Source organism: Acinonyx jubatus, chromosome B1, assembly GCF_027475565.1.
Source record: "Acinonyx jubatus isolate Ajub_Pintada_27869175 chromosome B1, VMU_Ajub_asm_v1.0, whole genome shotgun sequence".
Classification (NCBI taxonomy): Eukaryota; Metazoa; Chordata; class Mammalia; order Carnivora; family Felidae; genus Acinonyx; species Acinonyx jubatus.
This window is the reverse complement of record NC_069382.1, coordinates 135379394-135404761: the sequence shown is the minus strand read 5'-3', so window position 1 is coordinate 135404761 and position 25368 is coordinate 135379394. Positions and strand designations below refer to the sequence as shown.

The 25368-nt window shown below is 40.2% G+C and overlaps 1 long non-coding RNA gene across 1 annotated transcript in view; it reads right to left on the bottom strand.

Annotated features, from left to right (window-relative positions):
- LOC128314520 (uncharacterized) overlaps positions 1–25118 on the bottom strand; it is a 35053-nt gene extending 9935 nt beyond the window's left edge. Inside the window, exons 1-2 of the long non-coding RNA XR_008296261.1 lie at positions 24680–25118; positions 214–302 (exon numbers count right to left, since the gene is read on the bottom strand). This is a non-coding gene — a long non-coding RNA (uncharacterized LOC128314520). The remainder of the gene's footprint in view (positions 1–213; positions 303–24679) is intronic.
- Positions 25119–25368: the final 250 nt, after the last annotated feature.

The window sequence follows — 25368 nt, the reverse complement described above, 5'->3', positions numbered from 1 at the left end:
CTCCCTCACACCCACACACACATGCACACATAGTGAATGTCTTTGTATTCAGACAGGCTTCTGCCATTAAAGACACATATGAATTGAAATGGCACATGAAAAGCATCCAGCAGGGAGCCTGTTTATGGGCTCGTTTTTGCCATATTTTTGCAGGAACAGGAACAGATAATTAGATTTTAAAGGCCAGGAGAAATAAAGTCAACAAACTTTTACCTTGCCCAGTAGTCTTTTACTCTTTGTATTTTCTGATGGGCAATCATTCAACAATGCAGTGAAGGTCACACACGTTCCGCTGATTCTGCCTGGAAATAGCAAAGCATGAGACAAGAAAATCATTCCAAAATAACAGAATATGTCAAATTCCTCTTTTAACCTGGGCATCTAAAGCTCAGTGGCTTATGAATATTTGGATGACAAGATGCTTTAGAGCAAGGTTACTCAAAGTATGGTTCACAAACCAAGTCCACTGACATCACCTGGGAGCTAGTTGGAAATGCAGCATCCCAGGCCCCACCCAGGCCTACCATATCAGACTGCTCAGGAAAGCACTGTGCTAGAGCAGTAATTTCCACTGAGAGGTGGGTGCACCTCAGGGCCCACACAAAATGACCTATAGGGTGTGCAAAGAAATTTTACAACTTCTATTTTTAAATTTTTATCTCTATGTTTGTTTATTTTGTTTTGTTTATGATTGTCAAAAAAAAGAAATTTAGCTTCTCTACCATTTGACATTTAGCTTGACAGTGTTACGTGTATAAACCTATCAATAAATATACTTATAGTAAAAGAATGGCCTCAATTTCTTTTTTTTTTTTTTTTTAATGGATAGGGCTTTCCATTTAAAAATTGGGCTGAGAGTTCTAAGCTCTGGTGTAATTAGGCCATCTCTCTGTCCAGGAAGCTTCCCTGTCACACGTTGATTAGATGTCCCCTGTCTCCTCCAAGTTACCTTGTAAATATGTACAGTGATAAAGAGCAGGGCCCTTCTCCTAGAGCACTTACCACGATTTGTCCAGCTATGCCTCACCCAGAACACATCAGCTAGCTGGCCAGAGGACAGGGACACATGTACGACACTGACACTTCTTCCTGTGATCCCCCCACAAGCCCTCCCTTACATCCACACCGTATAATCTTAGTGGGCTTGAGTCCTTTGCAAGACCCACATAAACAAATAATCATCCTCCAATAAAATAATGAACTCATTTTATCTGTACTAAGTGCCATGAGGGAAAAGTGCAGGAGGGTCAGGGAGAACATGCATCATCTGGAGGGCCAGGGAAACTTCCATGAGGAAGTGACATTTGATTGAGGACCTAAAGAATGAACACAACTTTGGTGGAGCATTCAAGCAGGAGGAGCTAGTGCGAATGACCTATGTGAGGAAGGAATTTGTAACAGATTAGATTCTGATTACGGGCTAATGTGGTTGGATATGGGTGAGCAAGAGCGAGGGCAGCAGGGATGAAGCTAGAGGGGAAGACAGAGTCCAGATGTTTGGGACCATGTGAAGGATTTGGGACTTTATCACATAAGATGATTGAGCCTAGGGTAATGTTCCAGTTTGAGCTCATCCAAAAGGAGATCCTGAGGCAAGGACTGGGTATAAAAAGTTTATTTGGGAAATAGTCCAGGAAGCTTGGTGAGGGCTGAAGATAAGGTAGCAAGACAAGTCAATAAGAGTGTCACTAATGAGTACAGTAGACAATTCAGGCTCAATCCCAGAGGGGGCCCTCTAGGTGATTGCATGAAATATGCCTCGGAATGTTGCCACAGACAGGCAGGGAAGCTGGACACATATCCATCAATTCTCACCCCTTGTTATTTGTAGGATGCTTCTGTAGTGTTAATTTCTACCATGTATGAAGATGAGGAGGGGCCTATGGCCAGAGAATGTCTTCAACACATGCAGGTAGACATCCCATGTAGAGGTAGAGTGAACAACCCATCTGCCTTGCACAGGAATGTCCTGGCTTTAGCACTGAAAGTCTTGTGTCCTGGGAATCCCCTAAGTCCTAGCAAACTGAGATGACTGGTCATTCTAATATAAGAACTATCTATAGCTGACATCTGGAGTAGGTCAAAGAGATATGGGTGGAACACTGACAATATCTGTGAAATGGCATCAAAAGATTCAACAACTGCACCCTGTCTAGATCCTGAAATATCAATGACATTGTCTTATCAGAAAGACAGAGTCCGTGACATATGTTTAGCAATGCCCAAGAAGATTACAAAGCTGGACATCAAAAATTTCCAGAATATAACACATGTTATTGTCTATAATAACATGCCTGTATTGGTTTCCAATGGCTGCTAGAGCAAGTCAACACAAGTTTAGTGGCTGAAAACAATACAAATCTATTATCTTATGGTTCTGGAGATGGAAGTATAAAATGGTTGGCAGGGCTGTGTTCCTTCTGGAGGCTCTAGGAGAATCCCTTTCCTTGCCTTTTCCAGCTTCTAGAGTCTGCATTCCTACTTGAGGTCCTGTAAGCACTAAAACTGCTGCTTCCATAGTGAAATCTTCCTCTCTGACTTTGACCTTCCTGCCTCCCTCTCATACAGATGATTATGATTCCATTGGGCCTACCTGGATAGTCCAGGATAATCTATGTTAAAATCCTTCACTGAATCACATCTGCAAAGTCCCTTTTGCCATGTAAGGTAGCATATTCACAGGCTTCAGGGATTAAGACATGGACATCTCTGGGGTGCAGCATGGGGTGGTGAGGGGGGCATTCTGTTTACAACAGTTTCCTTGATTCTAAGGCACATTTAGTTACAAGATGTACATTAATTTAGTAGTAACTTTGATGGGTGGCATCCACTAATTAAGTGTAAATTTTTAATGTGTATCCTGATTTCAGAAATGTTATAATGTGGGGGAGCCTGGGTGGCTCAGTTGGTTAAGCATCCGACTTGATTTCGGCTCAGGTCATGACCTCATGGTTTGTGAGTTTGAGCCCCGCATTGGGCTCTGTGCTGACAGAGCAGAGCCTGCTTGGGATTCTGTCTCTCTCTCTCTCTCTCTCTCTCTCTCTCTCTCCCCACCCCCCCCCACCCCCCGCCGGCTCATGCATGCTCTCTCTCTCTCTCTCTCTCTCAAAATAAATAAATAAATAACTTTTTTTAAAAAAAGGAAATGTAACGTGAACAGCTATACAGCACAGAATTCAGCACCTATGATAATGCCACAAGCAAGGCAGAGCTGTGTTTTTATAGGCCCAGGTTGTACATGCAGAGCCTAAGGTGAAGCTCCACCAGGTAGGATGTAGCGGTAGGAGATAGGCCCTGCCCTCCTAGAGCTTTCTTTCTTGGGGGAGAGGCAGACAATAAGCAGTTACCCAGGGGGTGATGAGGGCCACGAGGAAGAAGGAAGCAGGGCAGGGAGGGGAGGATCTTATTCAGATGGACCAGGTCAGGGAAAGTAGGCAAGGAGGTCATGTTTAAGCAGAGACCTCGGTGATGGCACAGAGAACAGGATCGGGGTCAAAGGGCAGCCCACGCACAAGAACTATGAGGCAGAAGGAAGCTTGACACTGGAACATTCATCAGTTTCACAGGAAAGACACTTCCCAACTACCACTTTCCCCACTCAGGCATAATGCTGCTCAGGTAACATCAACTATAAAACTTGATGGTAAATTCCTTTTTTTTTTTTTCTTTTCTTCTTATTTTATAGAGAGAGAGAGGGAGCACAAGCTAGGGAGAGGGGCAGAAAGAGAGAGAAAGAATCCCAATTAGGCTCCACACTGTCAGCTCAGAGCCCCACACAGGGCTCAATCTCACGCCTATGGGATCATGACCTGAGCAGAAACCAAGAGTCCGACGCTCAACTGACCGAGCCACCTAGGCAGCCCTTTTTTTTTTCTTAAGGTTGGGTGGGAGCTGTGGTTGGACAAGAAGGAGAACAAAGTAAGAGCTAAGAAGGTTACCTGCTATAAAACTCCATAGCAGAAACTACCAGCTTTGTTCCAAATTTAAACTTGTCTTGGAGTTCCTGGGACTGAGCCCCACATCGGGCTCTGTGCTGGCAGCAAGGAGCCTGCTTGGGATTTTGTCTCTCCCTGTCTCTCTTCCCCTTCTCTGCTCAGGCACGTGCAAGATAAATAAATAGACATTCAAAAAAATTTTTGTCTTAAGTACCTTGCCTGCGAGTAGTGTAAAGATAGGCCCAAAAGAAACATGATATTCCCATCTTCCTACTTTTTGTTCCCTCAACAACTGGTTTCATCATTTTAAAAAATAAAATGGGCATTTCTTTCCTTCTTTTTTCATTTTCAACTTTACAATTGCAACACCCCAATAGTTCTACCACCTCCATCCTAATACACCTTACTCCCACCCTCCTGAAGTTGTCCCTTTATCAGAAAGCCAGAGCTCTGAGAAGCATGTGAGCCTGTCCCCTGACCAGAGATGAGACAGCCAGGTCCTGTCCCTACCAGGGTCAAGGGCCAAGACCAATGTCTGTTTGATTAAAACCCCATCAAAAAGAATAAACAGAAGTCTTAGTCCCTCTCAAGAGAAAGGGAAAAGCCATCTGGAAAATCCCCTGCATCATTATGACAGCTACAAATTGCCAATTATTAATGGCTCCCAATCTAACAGCCAGAGTACAACAGGGACTCTATTTGTTAGGAAATGCTGGTGAGGACCAGTTCCCCAAACAAAAGGGCAAACACGCAAGCACAAAGAACCTGCCCACACCCTCCCCAGAAGTTCAAAGGGTTAGAACCTTACAGCTTTAGAGGATAATCGAGAGAAGACTCATTAGCGGTAGAAGGGTGAGCCCTCAAGCTGTGGCTCATGGCTAAACCACATAAAAGAACACCTTCTTATTGACCTTGACTTACACATCTCAACAATGTTTCCTAACATCACATTTACAATCAAGATAGATACAATTAATATAAACACTATTCAAAATTATGTAGGAAATAGAAATTTGATGTGTGTGTGTGTGTTCCCTTGGGTTTTTCATGAAAGTATTTGAAGAATTGCTCGCCCACATGCCTGTGAATCTGATGGTTATTTTACAAATCATTATAATGACAAAAATATACAGTCTGGCAACTCAATTGTCATGGATGTTTAACTTAAACCTCTAGCTTTCAGAAGTACATTTACATGATGCTATTATTCTTACAACAGTCATTTTAAAGTTGTATTATTACACATGTAAAGTATCTTGACCCAAGTCCTACAGGAAACAAGAAGGGCCTGGAAATTTATAATTGTATTTGACCAAAACATGAAACCGTAACCAAGAAAGCGGGAAATTTTCAATAACAGCCTGGACTAAGCTGAATATTTTCCAAACCATAAATCATAGGTTTGTTGGACACCTTTACAGGTTAAATGATGCAAGCAATTTCAGTGCAGGCTGGTGTGATGCCCACTGAAATGAAATGTGAACCAATATCTTCAGGGAGATGTTCAGCAGGATCCACGAGGATTTAACCATAAGTCACTCATTAGTGTTAATGGACCATGGCTCTCAAGGTCCAGGTGACACCTTGGGATGTTACTTCCTGTAGAAAAGGTAGATCAAGGCAGTACCCACTGTGGTCTGGGAAAACTGAAGGTAAATTAAATGTTGTCACCTATTAGAGGTGGAAGGAGCTAAAGGCTCAATCTCTATTTTTACTAACCTGTCAACACAGAATATTTTTTATAGAAACTCATCTGCCATTCCTCATCAAAAACTACCTTCTACTGTGGCTATTCTGTCCTTTCGATTTATAACTAAGCTGCCCGCACAGATATGGAGGGCAGCAATTCTGTCTCATACTTTTGACTCTCTCAAAATCTAGCTCAGTGTTTTGGTCATCATCGATCCTCAGTAAATAATTCTTGATGAGAATGAAAAAGGAGAAAGAGGAAGAAAAGGCTATAAAATATCCTCAGTTGTCATCTTGAGCAGGAAGAATAATCACAAGTCATAAATGCGCCCAAAGGAGTAACTTTAAACGGGTTACTCTTGTGATTTCAGGTAAGAATGCCCAACACCCCTAATTAAACCCAGGTCTAAGTTTAGAAGGTTCCCTTTTGTCATTTAAAATCGGCTGTTCCTCAGCTTAGATGGAGTACTTCTTGGCCTTCTTGTCGCTCATTCAGCTGAGGTTAGTGTAATACATTTAACCTTAATGGTGTTTACACTTGCTCTGCTAACAGCAACACATGACAACTGGATTTTTATTTAAGTGTTCTCTTGGATGGCATCCTAGTGAGATAAGATAGAGCAAAAGAAATAATGTCCGCAGGCACACATTACTAATGAGGGGTGAAGTTAATTGGTGTTTGGGCAACAGTACTCATTCCTTGCTTGCAGAACCATTCAATGTCATTAACAAGATTCTAAATCCCAATAGTGCTTTGTAATACTTCCTGTATTACCAAAGTTCCTAACTTCCAGTCAGAGTTGACAATTAATCTCGAGAAAGGTTGATTTTGTCAAATTAGGTAATCAGGGATATTAAGCCATCTGAGGACTTTTCCACCTATAGGCATCTTTCTTCCGTTCCAAAAATAGCTATGTGTGCCAAGCACAATGGTAAACGTTTTATGCACATTACTGACGCAAAGCAACCTTGAAAGGTGAAATTGCCTTCCATATTTCATAGGTTAGGAAGCTCAGAAAGGTTAAATAATGTGTCAAAGGTCACACAGCTATTCAGTGAGGGAGCTAGGAACTGAAACCAGCTCTTAGATTCTAAATCCCATCCCCTTCTCAGGCACACACCTTATGGCCTGAACCTTTATCCCGCTCTCATGAAGCCAGACCTTAACTCTCTCATTTCACCTGGAACAACTTACCAAGTTTCTCCTATTTCTGGAGTGGGGAGTGGAGCTGAAAGTTACACTGACAGGTGGAAATCTGATTTCCCTCAAAACTCCCCCATGTCTATGATTCAACACCTTGTAAAGACATTATTTATTATTGTTGTTCCTATTGCTATTAGCATCAAATCAATATTACAATCAAAATCGTCAAATCAATATTACAATCAAAATCAATCAAATCATCACATCAATATTACACTAAATCACAAGGCAGCACTATATTTTTCAAAGTTGGACTAAATTAGGGAGATGAAGCTAAGCTCTCCCTTATTCAATCAAACTAGCTCTGTAGAGCCTGACGAGTTAGTGCTCTAAATTAATAAATAAAACAATTTGTAAAACAAATTGAGCCAGAGGATGCCTCCATCTCAAGTTGTTTGAAAGGAAGTTGAGACCTGCCTTTGAAGAAAAAGTCTTACATTTGGCAGCAATCTCAATCCATGAAAGTGGTTAGAAGTTGCTATCATTACTCTTCCCCAAATATCCCATATGTTAAAATTGAGACACAGAAATATAAAAAGATGTAAATAAATAAACAAAAACCTCATGATCTCATCACCCAGAGACAGTCTCTATTAGTAGTTTGTATGATTTCTTTCTTCCTGTCTATCTTCTGGGTACTTTTGATGTATCTGATTTTATATCACAAATACAGTTTTTCATTCCTGAGGAAATTTGGGGAACTCTATGGAAACTCAGTTCTAACCTTACCATATTAAGATAATAAACATTGGGGGCGCCTGGGTGGCTTGGTCGGTTAAGCGTCCGACTTCGGCTCAGGTCATGATCTCACAGTCCGTGGGTTCGAGCCCCGCATCGGGCTCTGTGCTGACCGCTCAGAGCCTGGAGCCTGTTTCAGATTCTGTGTCTTCCTCTCTCTCTGCCCCTCCCCTGCTCATTCTCTGTCTCTCTCTGCCTCAAAAATAAATACACGTTTAAAAAAAAAAAAGATAATAAACATTGGTCAGAATTTCTTCTGAAAGGTTGACTTTCAGAAAACCTATCAGCTTAAACTCATTGATTTAAAGGAATGACCCAAAGGAACCTAAATTTATTCAAATATTACTGATATATAATTCCCTCAGGTTTGCTGAACTATATAACTTCATAAATTTCCCTAATGACAGGACAACTCCAGTGAGGATTACAAAATTCTGCAAAGTCAGGAGTAAGCAAAAAGGAAATTAAAAATTGTGGGAAAGGGACATTAAACGGATTTTGTTCACTTGTTTTAATTAGTATAGCTGAATTTTAATTATCACAATTCTTCACCAGACACTAGAAAATGTGCTCAAACCATTTTGGAAAATTAACAAAGCTTTAATAGTACCAGGCCTTGTTTAATTTTATTCTATTCTGCATTTGCAAAACAAAAAGTGACTTAAGCAAGAAGGTAGGGCATTTGGATCAAGCAAGTAAAATAGAAGTTTTGCATCACTTAAGTAATTCATTAGACTATAATCTTCATGAAGGCAAGGATGTTTCTACTCATTTATTGTCGTAGATGTGGCATCCAGCATAGTGAGTGAGTGAGTGTAAAAATGAATAAATGATTGTATCTCTTGGCCCCTCAAAAGGGCTATAAAATTCCCAAAGGCAGAGGTCATAACTTTTGTTTCTTCTTCATACACAAAACATCAGTAGAGGGTTGAGTAATTAGGAATCAGTCAATAGATACCCCTTAGCAAACACATTTTCTAGAAAGGAATAGCTTTCACCATCCCCCAATGAGAAGGACAAAACAGTCTAGACTCTAAATGAACAACACAACCCAGGTAAATTAGTGTGATCCAAGAGGTGCAAAACTCTGCTGCTTCTCCTCTCCTGAGGTTAACAGCAGGCCCTATTAATGCAAAGAGAGTCAAGGTCTGTACTCCCTGAGCCACCCACATGTTTCTACTGCCTCCTCTTACATACATTTGAGTAGGTTTCTCTCTGTTATGGGCAATATTTTACCTAAAGATATGAAATTTTTAGGGGGGGGTAGTGAGGTGGAAAGCTGTCTTATGTAAGAGGGTCTCCTGACTCCAGCACTGCACCATCTGACTCCTGATTCATTTCATTTCAGCTCTCATGGACCACCATCAGACAAGATCCTGATTATGCTACATGCCCAACACCTCAATTTTATCATCACTTGATTCTTCGTGTGTTCAATTAATTTGACCCGTCCCTTGGCTGAATTTGCTGCTGGGTTTGCTCTGACACACATATGAGTTTCAGATCCCAACCGCACTCTGGTCCCTAACATCTCCCTGAGCTACCACTTAACAGCTGTGGTTGTCCCCTTTTGCCTCTCTCAACCTCAACCACCTCTCATTCAGAGCCACAAACCACAGACATTAGGTTCTCCACAGAAGTGAATTTACATTCCTGAAAATGAAAGACTTTGAATCATTATGAGAGCAACCCCCCCACCACACACACTTTAACAAAATTTATACAATACAGAAAACTACAGAATAGGATATAAAGCTTCCTTCTAATCAATCAGATGCCCAGGAAACAATCACTAGTATCAACTTACTGCGTATTCTTGTGCATTCTTTCCTAAATCAACATCCAGGTTTTGGCAGAAGAATTTTGTTTCATCTGTGTTATCCATCAATTTGGATTGAGAGTCACAAGAAGAAAAATCCTTAGTGTTATGAGCACATGATGTCATCAATAAATAGCTTTTGACACTAATTATGGAGTAAATCAGTTGCCAGGAACAAAGGTATGAGAGATCTGTCACAATTCCACACCTGTTTGTTTCCCTGGTTGAATGCTTTGACTTCAATAACATTTTCATTTAGAGTGTTTATTGGTGACATATGAAGAATATAAGAGAGACGTAAGTAAGAATGGTTTGGTGTAATGGTTCAAATCAAGTTTTGCTTTGCTCCAGTCATTTTTTTTTTAACCTACTGGGCTTCCTTCCACAATGCAAATTTGATTCTTTCTATAACCTACTTGAATTACAGGCCTTGGCTTCTGCAAGTCAAGTGTTATATGGATTTTAAACCTTATAACCCTGGGTATGTCTGAAGTCAGATTAGTCTTTACGGTACAAAAAAAAAAAAATAGACTTAAGAGAATCTGTTCTATCCAAGTGCTTGCATTTCACCAGCAAGGGTGAATTTTTACATCTACGTGTGAATACCTATAAGTCTTAACAGAAGTTGGACGTAACCAATAGTTTCATTTCACCTCTGTATACGCATCTCTAATCAAACTTAAAACTTTGTTATATTGCTAATTAACTCTAAACACATAAGGGGAGATAGAAACATTAACAGGTATAGGTGTTAGTCTCTCTTGCTAGGGAGCAAAGAGTAGCATTCAGTCTCTTGTGTATATATCTAGATGTCTAGGGATGTGTGTGGGGATGTGTTATAAACACTTATATGCACTGTCTATAACATTCCAGGAAAATAAATACCCCCCCCCATCTAAAATCAACATATATTAAGAGGTTTGGAGTGTAATCAACTCACCACCCCCTTTCAGAGAATCACTGTAGGATATAAAATAAAAGCACAAAGCTGTACCATTTTGCCTTTTTCTTTCAGGAGCTAAATTTGCATTATCCTTCTGCCATATGTTCAGGTAGCTTTCAATGATACCTCATGCAGCTGTGTCATTGAATTCCCCAACCTTAATGAATAAACTAATTACAGTCTGAAATGAACTCTTGCAGACTAGCTATCTCCTGCCATAGATCAAGAAGAGAACTTTATTCCCACAACTATCTACTCATTTGCATGAGCCATAAAAAGTGCACCAGACCATCATTCCCTACTCCAGCTGGGCAACCAGAGCTGCATCAATAGGACAATATGCCATCATTATTAATTCTCCATAGTTCAAGTTCGCAGCAGTAAATTTGCCACTGCCATGATTCTCAAGTACAAATGCAACTAGGACGCTATTGATTAACTTGAGTTAGATGGCAGTGTTGCTATAATTGTTAGTTTCACTGCATTAAATTTTACAATTGAGCACAGTATTCATTTGGGTCCTAGAGTTGTTTGTTTACAAATCTTTTCCAAATAAAAGTCAAAATAAAGGTTTGACCATTTGAAGAATTTTAGAGTAGTAAGAATCACTTTATCAAACATAAATATGGCTGAGTTGATGGTGAAAATTACCAAGAAAACAAGCTAAAGAGAGAGGGACAGGAGATGTAAGTCAGCCTTCATTCTCTGAATTCAACATTCATCCTCTGCTCTGAATTCAACATCTATCCTGCCCCTCAGATAAGGATCCTGCTGTATCTGTTAATTATAACACTAGGTTGGATTCCAATTACATGGTTCTCTGATGAATGTAACCTTATGGTGGCTTTGTTGCCAAATTAACTCTTTCTCACCAGCAGCAAGTAACAAAATTTAAAGAGACTGACCGCAGAGCACCCCAGGCTCTCTGGCTTCTTTCTCCCTCAACGTGGCTGCAAACATTACCATCGGAGTTGTAGAATTCCAGAATGAAAGGTGGGATAACATATCATGAAAGTGAAAGTTAGGAGGCCTAAATTTCCAGTCCCAAGTTTTGTGCATTCTAGCCCTGGGACTCAGACTCATACAGTTTCCACTTCCTTTTCTGCCATGTAAGGTGTAATGACGCTCCACTAGAACATGTATAGGAGTGGACATGTCTTTGAGGTCTACATGCATTTAAGATCCTAGTGGGATCATTTTTACATGACCCTTTCTACCCAGGTCAGACCTCTGTTGCTTATTCTATTCACAATATGTTCAGATACTCTCATCCAGAACAAAAAAAAAAAATTATTATCATCATCAAATGTGATGTTTAGAATATATTTCAGATTTCCTCTCAAAAACTATGGTTCTGTGGTATGTTTCACACTCACAAAAGCACAAGATTGTAAGGTAACTCAGGAGATCATAAAGTGTTTGCAACAAATAAGATTAAATTTAAACCATCCTGATCAAAAAACGGTCCTCATATTTTTCCTTAAAAGAATTAAAGTTGGAAAGTAGGGCTAGAGACAGAGTATCCTAATAATGATATAACACTGAAAAGTAGGATTACTATTGTAATAACTTCTATTTATATAGGATGGCACAGGGGCACCTGAGTGGCTCAGTCAGTTAAGCATATGTGACCATATACACTGGAGCCAATAACACGGGGGAGTAGTTTGAGAGGGAAGAGATTACCACCCAGAGCCTGAAAAGGCAAGGATAAGGCATGGGTTTATCAGAACCCAGGGAGAAGAGCTCTGGGAAAGTCCATGCCTGACTCTGGAGCTATGGCCTTCAAGAGAGGGAAGCAGCCAACCTGTGGTAGCCCAGCAGCGAGGAAGCAGGACTCCCCAATCCTCCCTCTCTCCAACATCCTGTTAGTTCCCCCCATTGGGCAAACCCAACCAAGAAGCCAGAAGGCAAGGGGATCTCCTTATGGCAGTCCTTTCAGGTCATCTTCCTGGGCCTAGAGGAGAACAAAGAGAGGATCTGGAGGAGCAAATAGTCAGATATCCAGCAAAGTGGATTTGCTGAGTGAGTTCCATCAACACCGGGAGCACATCTCCTCTGATGCCACGAGAAATAGCCAAAGTCCTTATACCTTGAAGTATTCTGAATTGGTATTAGACCATAATATTTCCCATATAATTTTTTTTCTTGTTTTATGCACAATAATTCAGAATTTCAGAAGCTGGAGCATCATGTAAATAAAATGGACTCTTGGAGAATATCAGCTTGAAAGCAACTTAGAGCATTTGAATTACATTCTGTAGCAAACACCACATCCAAACCGCCACAGAGAAGAGGTTGTCAATGTTGCTTTCAAAAATGGCCCATGACTAGTATCCAAAATCTATAAAGAGCTCACCAAACTCCACACCCAAAAAACAAATAATCCAGTGAGGAAATGGGCAGAAAACATGAATAGACACTTCTCTAAAGAAGACATCCAGATGACCAACAGGCACATGAAAAGATGCTCAACGTCACTCCTCATCAGGGAAATACAAATCAAAACCACACTCAGATATCACCTCACGCCAGTCAGAGTGGCCAAAATGAACAAATCAGGAGACTATAGATGCTGGCGAGGATGTGGAGAAACAGGAACCCTCTTGCACTGTTGGTGGGAATGCAAACTGGTACAGCCACTCTGGAAAACAGTGCAGAGGTTCCTCAAAATATTAAAAATAGATCTACGCTATGATCCAACAATAGCACTGCTAGGAATTTACCCAAGGGATACAGAAGTACTGATGCATAGGGGCACTTGTACCCCAATGTTTATAGCACCACTTTCAACAATAGCCAAATTATGGAAAGAGCTTAAATGTCCATCAATTGATGAATGGATAAAGAAATTGTGGTTTGTATACACAATGGAGTACTATGTGGCAATCAGAAAGAATGAAATCTGGCCATTTGTAGCAACGTGGATGGAACTGGAGAGTGTGATGCTAAGTGAAATAAGCCATACAGAGAAAGACAGATACCATATGTTTTCACTCTTATGTGGATCCTGAGAAACTTAACAGAAACCCATGGGGGAAGGGAAGGAAAAAAAAAAAAGAGGTTAGAGTGGGAGAGAGCCAAAGCATAAGAGACTCTTAAAAACTGAGAACAAACTGAGGGTTGATGGGGGGTGGGAGGGAGTGAAGAGTAGGTGATGGGCATTGAAGAGGGCATCTTTTGGGATGAGCACTGGGTGTTGTATGGAAACCAATTTGACAATAAATTTCATATATTAAAAAAAAACAAAAAAACAAAAACAAAAAACAAAACAAAAATGGCCCATGAAAGCTGACGTTTTTTTTTAAGGAAATAAAAATGGCCCAGTTGTCCATCCCAATGGCATCATCTCTTTTGGACATACTATTTGACCCTGTTGAGGAACCCATTGTCCTCCATACTATCTCATGCCATGTTTTCCATAATGTTGCCATTTCTCGTTTCTCCTTGCTCTGTGACTGCCCTTTTTATTCTCTTTTTCTGTCTTCTCTCATCCTACCCCCAAACTAAATGTCAATGTCCCCAGGACTTGAGACCTCCCCCTCCCCTTGTCTGCATACTCTCCTGAGCATTTTCAGCCATTCCCAAGACCCACCTGCATGTCCACGCCACAGCTCCCCTTTCCAAATGCATGACCCATAGCCTTTCCTCTCCAGTCTGTCTCACTGCTTCTAGAGTTATGTTTTAAAACACATCTCTGATCATGCCACTTCTCCATTTTAAAATCTTCAGTGGCTTCCAGTTGTCCAGGGTAAGTTTTCTGAATATAGCATTGAAGTCCTTGTGGCCATATCCCACTCCACAGTGATCACCCACTATCAGGCAGAGCATGTGGACCTTACCTTAAAAAAATTATTCCACCATGAACTTTCACATAACTTTGCCTTTTCTCATGTTGTTTCCTTCCCACCACTAGTTTCTTTCCCTGATGAACTCTTATTCATCCTTCAAGGAACAATTCAAATGTTCCCTACGCTAAGATGCTTTCCCCAAACTTCCTACGAGATCGTATAGCTCATATTCCAACAAAGCTACTAGTATATAGTAATAGGATTAGCTTTTTACATACCCATCTCATCTACTGGGTTGTGAGTTCTTTTAGGGGCAAAACCATGCCTTATTAATCTTTGACACAATGCTGAACATAGAGTGAATTAAAAGTATATGTTTGCTAACTTACATATTCTCACTAATATAGATAGTAAGTCCTACTTCTAGAAAGAAGACCATTCTTGAACAACAAAAGCTTGAGTAGATATAAAAAAGAATTGACCTAAGATGTGCAAAGTCAACACTCATCAGTTAAGCCCGGGTTTTAGGCAGAATTAGCATGAAGGTTAAGAACATGGGCTCTGAAGCTAGGTAATTTAGGTTTAGGTTTGCCAGATAAAACACAGAACATTTATTTAAATTTGAATTTCAGATAAACAATGAATAATTTTAGTGTAATTATGTCCCAATATTGCAAAAAGAAAGCAAGTATGGCATGAGTGTCGTGTGTGTGTGTGTGTGTGTGTGTGTGTGTGTGTTTCCCTCTGAATCTGGCAATTCTACAATCCTTGGTTCTGTGGCTTCCTTGACCTCAGACAAGTTAATTAACCTCTCTGTTCTTCGGGTTCTCGTTTTTAAACTGGGATAATAAAAATCTACCTCATAGATTTGTTGGGCAGATTAAATGAGTTCATACATACATAAAGCAGTTACATCACTGACTGTCACATAATAAGTTCTCAGTATTAACTATTTGCTACATAATGGCCATTATTATTATTATTAGAAGTTTCATCCTTATTTTAATGCTTATCTCATTAAGATAGGTTTTATGCCCATCTTAATGCTCATCAGTAATAATGGATGTTAGAAACGTCTTCCATCTTCATTACTAACAAAAAAGACACATCCCTATGTACAGGATCATACTACTGCTAATTCATTTTACCACCAAAATGGCTCAAATTGAAAAAAAGAAAAAAGAAAGTAACTATGTGAGGTGATAGATAGGAATTAGCTTGCTTGCAATAATCATTTCATGAAGTATATGTATATTAAATCATCACATTGCATACCATTAAAAAATCACATTGTACAACCTAAATATATATAATTTTTGTCAATATAATGCCTCAATGAAGGTGAAAAAATAAAGTTGGTTATAAAATAAATGTAACTTAAATTAAACTAATTTAAAAAATGGCTTAAGTCTAACTGCAGTAAGAAATACCCTAAAGATTTCTATTTAAACAGAGAGATGCTAGCTGAGGACAATAATTACTAATAACACAAGCCAGACAGTTCTGTCTTAAATAATCTTACATGTTTGTAGCACAATTCATTTTTTCATGTCTCTCAAAAAAGTCAAAAATTAAGCAGTGAGAAATTCAACCCTGTACAATATAGAATACTATTTTAGTGACAGAGAAAAAGAACAAATGATAGAAAGATCATATTCTAATGTCAGGGAATGAGAATCTCACTTTCAGTCATGAAAAAGAAAACGAATTTTAAAAACCACTTGTTTTCACCCATATGTAAATCTATCAGCTCCATTACTGCAACATGTTAGGATTATTACGCTAGACTTCAACCCCACCTTAATGGTGATTACTAACAATCATATCACAGAATTATCAGCCAAGCGCAATGCTGTACAGACTGTTAGAGCATGTGTATATTTCTACACCATCCCTATTGTTTTGGCATTACTTATCCAGTCAGAGCCCAGGTCCCCTTCACAAAAAGCACAACCAAGTGAAGAGAGAAATATGCCAAGTAAGAAATGGCTCCACGAGCTCGTATGAATCTGCTCCAGTGGGAAATACTGTCTCATGTATTACGATTAAAAACATGCACGCACACACTCATACAAACAGAAAGAGAGAGAGAGAGAGAGAGAGAGAGAGACGTCTCAAAGCAATAAAGGGCCTGCAGAGAAGGAAGGTAAAATATGCTTGCTGAGCAATCATTATCAAACAGGGGGGGAGGCCTGAAATCAACAAAGGACCAGTCACAGGAAATTTATAAGTTAATATCAGTCACACCTGCAAATTACTACAGTGAGACCCCTGACCAAATCCAGAATACCATTTAAATGGATTTGGTGAGATATTTATATATCCCTTGGAGTTACTGAATGCTCTGAATCTGAATTTGTCAGTTATCCCAATTAAGTGCAGGGGAAGTAATATCTACGGCAGTGCAGATGAAGCAGATTTAACTATACGATTCAAGAACAGGGTTTTTTTGTGGGAATCTGTAATGCAGTCATTCACACAGCTTGTGACTCAGGTTGTAAATTTACTGTTTGTATTTAACGGCTAATCAGGATTTTTTTTTTCTCCTTGCTTAAAAACTGCAAGACTCTCTGATGCCTTAGAAAACCCCAAACACAAAACAGTCTACTGGTACCTTCTGTGAGTTTAGCAAAGCATGTATTTCGAGCCGTTAACCAAAATAACCCCATTTGAGTGACAATTTACACACATGTCACAGCATTTCATCTCCCTTGTTTTCGTGGAAAAGGTCAAAGCCATCAAGCCGACATGCTTAGCCAGAGTCAGGGAGAGTCATCATTTCACAGCCGTGAAGTGGAACTCACACAGCAAATGAGGCTAATCATTCAGCAAGTACAAGGAAAAGAGATTATGAGATCATAATTTTCTCACCAATTGAGAATCACTGTGCATAAAAATAGAAATTAATAGGAAAAAATTCAGAATACTTACCAAGAAAATAAGAGCACTAAATAAAATGATCTCTCATCTGGGAAATGACTTTCCATTTCGAGTAAAACAGAAAGCTCTCAGACATACAAAAGATAAGATGGAAAGATAGCACACTGTCCTGTAAACAATTTGACTCTGTTGCTTTATTCTCAAAATACAATTTATGACACAGAATGCCCTGAGTGGCCCTGTAGATGCCACTCACCTGGCAATGGTATCGCTCTTTCTGGGGGCAAGTGGGAAATGATTCTGCTTTCATTTATTTGGCTACAAACAGAAATGGTCTATTCCCAAACACGTTAGCAAAAGTGTTGTAAAGACTGATGCGGCTCACTAACGGGAGTGCACTGATGTGCACCTGCCTTTTAAAACCTTATAAAAATCCTGCTTAACGTTTTCTGGATGAGCATCTCCCAACAAAAAAAGATTCTTTAATGATGTAGGAAGGAAAGATTCTTTCTCAGCTTTTATGCGTTCAGGAGAGCCTAGACAGAATTAATGTTTCCATGGAAGAAATATATAATAGACTTTAGGAAAAGTCTAGTTAATCCCAAAATTGTATTCTAAGGAGGATGAATTCTTTTAAGGAAAAGACTGGGTGGCCCTTTTGCTCAGCCAAGCACCTCAGTTGGTATTAGGTATGCAAAAGCTGTCTTGGGTTGTGAATTTGGGAGTGGGGGCTCTAGACTGTTAACATCTTGTGAATGAGAGAGTAAGAATTTGGAGTTCCTGAGAGCAAGTGTGGAGATATGGCTGAGACAAAGCAGGCAGAGAAGCAGCAAGGCGGAGAGAGACTAGGATACAATAGGAAGTGGCTAGACCGGGAAGACTTACCCTTGTGGTGGTGTAGCCAATTCCCTTTAAGGACAGGAATGTTTAACCCATGACTGTAAGTTATATTCTGTGACATGTGATGTGGCAAGCTGACTCCTACCTTCGGTTCCACAATCTTCCATAAAGATTCTGACTAATGAAACAACTCTTGGTGGCTGCAGGGATCAAGAAGAAAGGGCCTACCATACCAGAGATAAAGGACCATTCCAAGACACAAAATGGAAAAAGGGGATTCTCCCAGAAGTAACCCTGGGAGCCAAGACCCCCAAGATTTTCAGGAATCTTGGGAAAGGCATTAGACACTCCAGGGGATGGCTCCAGGGTTTGAACCCTCTTATCCAAATCTCCAAGAGCAGAATAACCAGCTGATGCCTGGATACAGATGTTTAAACCACTCTCGTCCCTTCACCTTCTAGTTGAATAACCCCGTTCTGCGCTTTAACTCTGGCAGCAATGCTGTCTTTGTATAGTCTCCACTCCATACCTTAGAACTTAATTAAGCTGAATACTCTGAGCCATAATCTACTCACCAGTTGCTAGCTTGACACTTTTTTTTTTTAATGTTTATTCATTTTTGAGAGACTGAGTGTGAGCAGGGAAGGATGGGGTGGGGGGTGGACAGAAGATCTGAAGTAGGTTCTGTGCTGACAGCAGCGAGCCCGACACGGGGCGCGAACTCACGAATTATGAGGTCATGAGCCGAGCCAAAGTCGGACACCCAACCAACTGAGCCACCCAGGTGCCCCTAGTGACACCTTTGACACTTTTACAATGTGAATGTCACGCAGACCACTGACTTCACACACGTGCCAGCCCCAACGTACCCACACGCTACATTCCAAAGCTACACTTTGAAGCCAACTGGTTGGAAGTAGGAGTACATTTTTCCCATAAAAGTAATGCTATAAATCAAATGTTCTCAAACTTTAATGCACAAAGGAATCACAGAGGTGGCTTAAAAATAGATCCCTGAGCTCCACCACCAGAGATTCTGACTCTGGGATGGAATCCAACAAGCAGCATTTTAATTAAATACCAGGTGATTCTGGTGCAACCACACTTTGGAAAATATCATCATTAGTAATAATAAGATTTTCTTGATACCCCCCACAAAGGCTAACTTAACCCATAATATAACTGAAATAGTAGTAAGGATAATTTTCATCTTTGGATTATCCCTCCCCCTGGTCTCAGATCCTCAGGCTAAGAGCCCAGCAACTCTGAGCATCCAAGAGCATGCAGCCCCTCTAGCAGGGGCTAAGTGGAGCGAGACAGCAGCAACTGTCGTGTAGAAGGATTGCCCATAATTCACATCCCCCCCCGAACTTGTCACCCCATACAGAATTCTAATTAAGATCCTAGTGGCTTAAAAGAATGAAGGTAGTTCCTTAACTTACTTCACTGATAAAACTGAGAAAACCTAGCTCCAATAATTTCTGTGTGGTGATAAAATTTCCAGAAGAGCACAGCTTATTTGGAGTTTTTTTCTCATGGAAATTAATTGAAATTACAGAATTTCAAGTAATTTCTTTTTTTTTATTTTATTTTTTTTACATTTATTTATTTTTGAGACAGCACGAGCAGGAGAGGGCAGAGAGAGATGGAGACACAGAATCTGAAGCAGGCTCCAGGCTCTGAGCTGTCAGCACAGAGACAGAAGCAGGGTTCGAACCCAGGAACCGTTAGATCATAACCGGAACTGAAGTCAGACGCTTAACTGACTAAGCCACCCAGATGCCCCGTCAAGTAATTTCAATTATAGAAGCCAAGCCCCCAAACAAAAACTGAATGGAATATTGTTTTCCTTGTGAATAGGAATATACACCAAAGAGCTTATGATGATACACATGTCCTCTGCAGCATAGTGTCCAAAGTGATAAAGAAAAATAATATGAAGGATAAGAATTGTTCTAAGTGGCTGAAAGATTTTCTAGGTCTTTTGCATGATGGCCTGCCAGAATCTCCATCCAGCAAAGACTGCCAAGAGACCCTAGACGTGAACAGGCAACTTTTAAGTTTAAAAAAAAAAAATCCATCAAGCTTATAGCAGAGTAACTTCTAGACCTTGAGTGACACAACATGACAATTTCATTGGCTGACCTTTCAAGAGAGAGATCTAATTAGACACTCTGATGTTCAGGTTCTGAATTATGATGAGCAGGCAGGGGTCTCTAATCCCCCCACTGTTGCAGCTAAACATTTGGGAGTAATATTGCTAATTAAAATGCAGCATTCCAACCCCAAAGCAGAGCTCCCTGCTCTAGTCCATACTGGAAGAGCCTGCTGTTTCTGCTACCTCTTCTCAACATGCTGCCGATCATTTTCCACCATAGAGATTCCCATTATTACAGTTTTTAATGTATTCCTATAACAGATGCAACGTGTTTACCTGGGTGCCTGGAGACTGAATCTCTTCAGGTGGGTAATCATTTGAATGAGGAAAGTCAAGAAATCACTATAATCCCCACCTCACCTCTTGCACAAAACAAATTCCATGTGGATTAAAGATTTAAGGCTAAAAAGTAAATCCACAACATACTAAGACAACAAATGAGCATGTTGGCCACAGAGTTTAGAATCGTAAAAACTTGGCAAAATTTTTTCTAAGCCTGAGTATCCATCAGTAAGGGAATACACAAACATAAATGATGGATTATTCATGCAGTGGAATCATAGGTACCCACTAAAGAAGCTCTTTAAAAGAAGGAGGTGGAATTCTACATTCTGTCATAGAAAGATGTCTCTGACATTGATAAGTTAAAAAGGAAATTAGAGTAAAGTGTGTGTTAAAAAAAATGTGTGTGAGTGCATGCATAAAAGAAATCCTGGAGGTTGGGGGGGGTGGGCAGAAATAAAGAAATCCTGGGGGGAAATGCACATGCTGTTAACATTTGTTCTGTCTAAGGGCGAGAACACAGAGCATCATGTCTTTGTATACATGATGCCTTGCAGTATAGCTTGATTTTTGCTACAACAAGAAAGTGCAATGGAGTCACACCATTAAAAACATTTAAATTGGTAAATTCCACCCTGGCCAGAGTGAAAAGAGAGAGAGAAAAGATCATTTGAGTTGTGCAATCATGGTTAAAAGTATAAAGCAAAGCAATTAAGAGCAAGATCACAAGAGCCAGGCTGCCTAAGTTTAGACGCCAGCTCCGTCTCTCTCTAAATGTGCAGGTCACCTGAACTCCCTGGGCCTCAGTTTAACTTTCAAAAAAAAATGGGTATAACGAAAACCACATTTTCCCTTAGTCCACTTCAGTTTTAACCTCTCAGAGCATGAATATCTTACTGGATTCCATAGGCTTTTAGTATTTAAAGATCCATATTTCTGATACAACATGGCCTCTAAACACAAGTCAACTACTTTTAGCAGTCAAAGAAATAATGGTTTGTTTCAATGTCGGTGGGAAAACCAGCTGTGTCTGATTAATCAGAAGATAATATATCGATCTTCAGTGTAGCATGTAAATGCGCCCATTTATACGTAGTCTAGGAGAAATTTAAGGGAATTTCGAGGGTGGCTTTGGGTATTTTCAAATTGTTTTACACACAGGCTTTCGAACTGAACCATAGTATAGAACACAATTAGTTGGTTTTTTTTAATAGGCTTCACACACAGCACAGAGCCCAATGTCTTGAACTCATGACCCTTAGATCAAGACCTGATCTCTTGTACATTTTTATGTTACAAGTGTCTCTGAATCTTCTTCTATCTTGAATCATTTTGTACTTCAGCTTGATTTAAAGAGGAAGGATGATTTAAAGAGGAAGGATTACAACCACAGTTGTAATCTCTGAAATAGGGCATCCCAGCCTTGGTGCTCGTAGCTTTGTGGCCTGGGAAGCTGCCCTCCTGGTACAGATAACAGGGCCCCACCACCAGGCACTGGCACCCTGGGAATTGGTATTGGCTGGCATCAACAACAGAGGTACTAGCTTCAGCAGTGGTTTCAGTGGACAAGAGCCATATAGAAGCCACTCTCAGGCCAAGCAGCAAAAGGAACACGGCCACAGGAGGCCACTGCAGTTGCCACCAGATGGGAAAAGTGCCATCTTGTAGCATCAGAGGAAATACAGCAAGATGAATGAAAGAAACCTAGTACTTGGAGCATAATTTGAAATTCTCTGGGGATTCTTGAGAGCTATGAGAACAAGTCTTGAATTCCCATGGGAATTTTGGATACAGGAAAGGGCAGAATGCTAAATTTGGCAATGAACTTGGATCTAGGACTTGAAAGAGTCCACAATATGCTCTATATGAAAACAGTGGGGAAAGGAATCCTGAAACTATTTTGGTGACTTCTCCAGCCAGTGTAAAAAAAAACAAAAAACAAAACAAAACAAAAAAAAACACATCCTGTGGGGGACTTACACACTACAGAGGTGTTTGCAAATCTGGTGATTCTTGAATATCTCTGGGGATGACCCTCAGAAATGTTAAGGGTCTTCAGAGAACCTTGGCGTCCAAGCCTTTGATCACCCAACAAATACTTATGCCAGAAATTGTAAAACTCTATGAAGAGATCCTGGAAGAAGTTCCCTTGGGGACATCAGGGAGAAACTGGATAAGCAGATGCCCTGATGGAGGAAAGCTGGGACTGCAAAAGCACCCCATCATGCTGTCTGGTCAGCAGATCCAAACTGAACATGAACTTCAGTGAACTTTTCAGTCTTCACCCTCAGCCAAAAACCTTCCTCCAGACCCTCAAAGGATGCATTTTTAAAATTTGTCTATGTGGAAAAGCCCTTGTAAGGACATAAGCAAGCTTTTATTTTGAGTTTTATTTTTTAGTATTATTTTGAGTTTTACTGAATCATTGAGGCAAGAGAAAACACACAAATTCTGAAATAATGTCTCATTAGGGAAATTCAATTTTTTATGGCTTACAGGTTGGGCTCAGAGTTCTTAGATAAGGTATGAAAAGTAGGTGCACCTTTGGATTAGCGGATTTCTTAAGCGGAGGGTCAGTGCAAGCAAAGAGAAGTTCTAAGAGGCAAGGCATTCTGAGTCTGTCACTACAGAACTGGTGAGATAGTTGTTCCATGTCTCACTCTTAATAACAACAACAACAACATCATAAAGTCTGTGCATCGTAGATGAGAACTAGAATAGTCAGTCCCATCCATTACTCTATACTTCATCTTTCATCTTAGATTTTAAGTATCCAGAAGACAGATCTCCTCCTCTTTCTTTGTAAATTTAGCTTGCAAGGAATGTATTAGGATCAGCCCTGCCAAAGTCTCTTTACTCAACTAAAGACATTGTTCCTCTCTGCAGGGATCTTTCAAAAGAGAAGGCAAGAAATTCTAGACTAAGTTATTTCTTTAGGGCTCATCTAACTTTAGGGATCTGTAGTAAAACACGGTACAACTTACAGTTGTGCTACATGTGTATAAAATGAAGAGCCTCCCTGCAGACCTAATAAAGAAGGCAATTGTGGGAACCAGGAATGGAGGCTCTGCAACTTTGAAAAAGCAGAGGGAAAAAAAGTGAAGAAGCAAGTGGCAATCAACACTGACACGGAGATCCAAGGTGCTTGCCCATCATCAACATGTACTCTTCCTTCCTCAACCACCCAGGCAGGGACCCCTCGTCCTGCACACATCTCAACTTATATGTTACTTGTTCAGGATGCTTTCTCCATTTCTTTTTTCCTTCCAGTTTTAGTGAATCTATTTCTTCCATATTAAAATATTTTGGAAGTAGCAGGATATGAGCTTGATGTTGGGACATCTAGACCATGGAATTTGTTTAATCTTTTTTTTTTAATGAGATATTAAAAGAACCTCAGACATCTATATCCCATTCAACTGGATCTTAAATCCAAGACAAGAATTTTTCTAAATCAATAAATAGTGGATTGCTTATCCAGTGTGTAGTTAAAGAGAAAAATGTAATGATCTGTTTCCCTGGCTCGCCACCCTGGAAAGTCATCTGTCTCCAAAGATGAGGTGAGGATACTGGACAGAAGTCCCAGCAGGAGTAAAGTATTAAACACTCAGCCAATTCTAAGTCATTTAAAAAGAAAATGGGCTGTGTTTTTAATGCTTCTGTGTTAATCACTCTTCAGGGTTGGAGGGATGGATCCCCCAGCCGTACCACAGGCTTACCCTTTAATAGCTCAGGGTTTCAAGCTCATAAAAACCAATTGACTAGATGCCAATGGACTAGTACTGTGTACTAGACACAGTACAGTGAAGAAAATGCTTACTATACTCGAAAGAGGGGAAAATACGTAAATATGCCAGTGTCCCGATATCTTTGTTTCTGGAGTCAGAAAAACTCAGGTGGCTTCAGTAACTGCAACTCCATTTGACAAAAGTTTTGTGTATTTTCCAAACACCTTTTTATCTTAAAACATTTCCCCAGGTCATGCTTTAAATGCAGTAACATACATAACTCATTTTAAGGAGACATGTTATACAATAAGCAAGTCCTACTAGAGACCAAAACAAATTAGAAGAGTCATTTAGTACACTTTGCACTCCCACTGAGCCTGCAAAAATTATTTAGCTTGTCCTTCCTACTGAACCCTCTGCCAGCTTCAAAGCATTTAAAATAATCAATTAGCTAATCCTTGCAACACCTCTCTAGGCTTAGCCAGTGTTCTCATAACATTTTAGAGATATAGTTTAAAGCAGATAGAAACAAAACCCAGTTATCTTGTTAAGCACTTGGATTACCCAAGGATGCATAGCACCTGAGCAGTCTGCAGCCAACACTCAGGGCTAAGATGCCCACCCTTGAGCACATTTTCACTTCACCAGGGACCCCCTGTGTCTAGCACTCACCACTTGAATGAGAGTCTTCTGAAAATTCCACAGACTTGAGGTGAGAGCAGCCAGAACCACCCGTGGGAAACAAAGTGTCATTTAGATCAGCAGAAACTCCAGGGGCACAAGGGAAGAGGAGGTCCACATAACTTGAAACTGGAAGATCAGCAGCACAGAGTGTAGAGGAACTAAAATCCACTGCTTTGTAACTGCTCAGGCTTCCCAAGTGAGGAAGTTATTCAGTGTAAATTGAGAGGAAACTAAAACATTGTATCTATACATATATATGTATGTATGTATTTAAACTAATATGATACTTAACATTTCTGAATACTCATACATATTCTTATAGCAATTCTGTGAGGTAGGTAATATTATCCCCACTTTAAATTTGAAAAAAGTGAGGCGCAGAGTGGTAAAATAATCCCCACTCCAAGTTAGCAAGTGATGGGAATGTATTCGAACCCAAATCGGTCTGGTGTCAAATGGAAGATAACCATTAGACCATACTACCTCTCAGTAATACAGGCATTTATTATAGTATCCTCTCCGTCAGGGCCCCAACAAGGCACGGATGGCACGTTCCAGTGTAATAACTTGAGGAAAGTTTTACAAAGAGCCTGTCTACGATGGGGTGGGCTAGAGGCAGGGAACCTCAAGAGACAATGCAGTTGGTTATTGGTGGTCCTTGTTAATATCCATAAGCC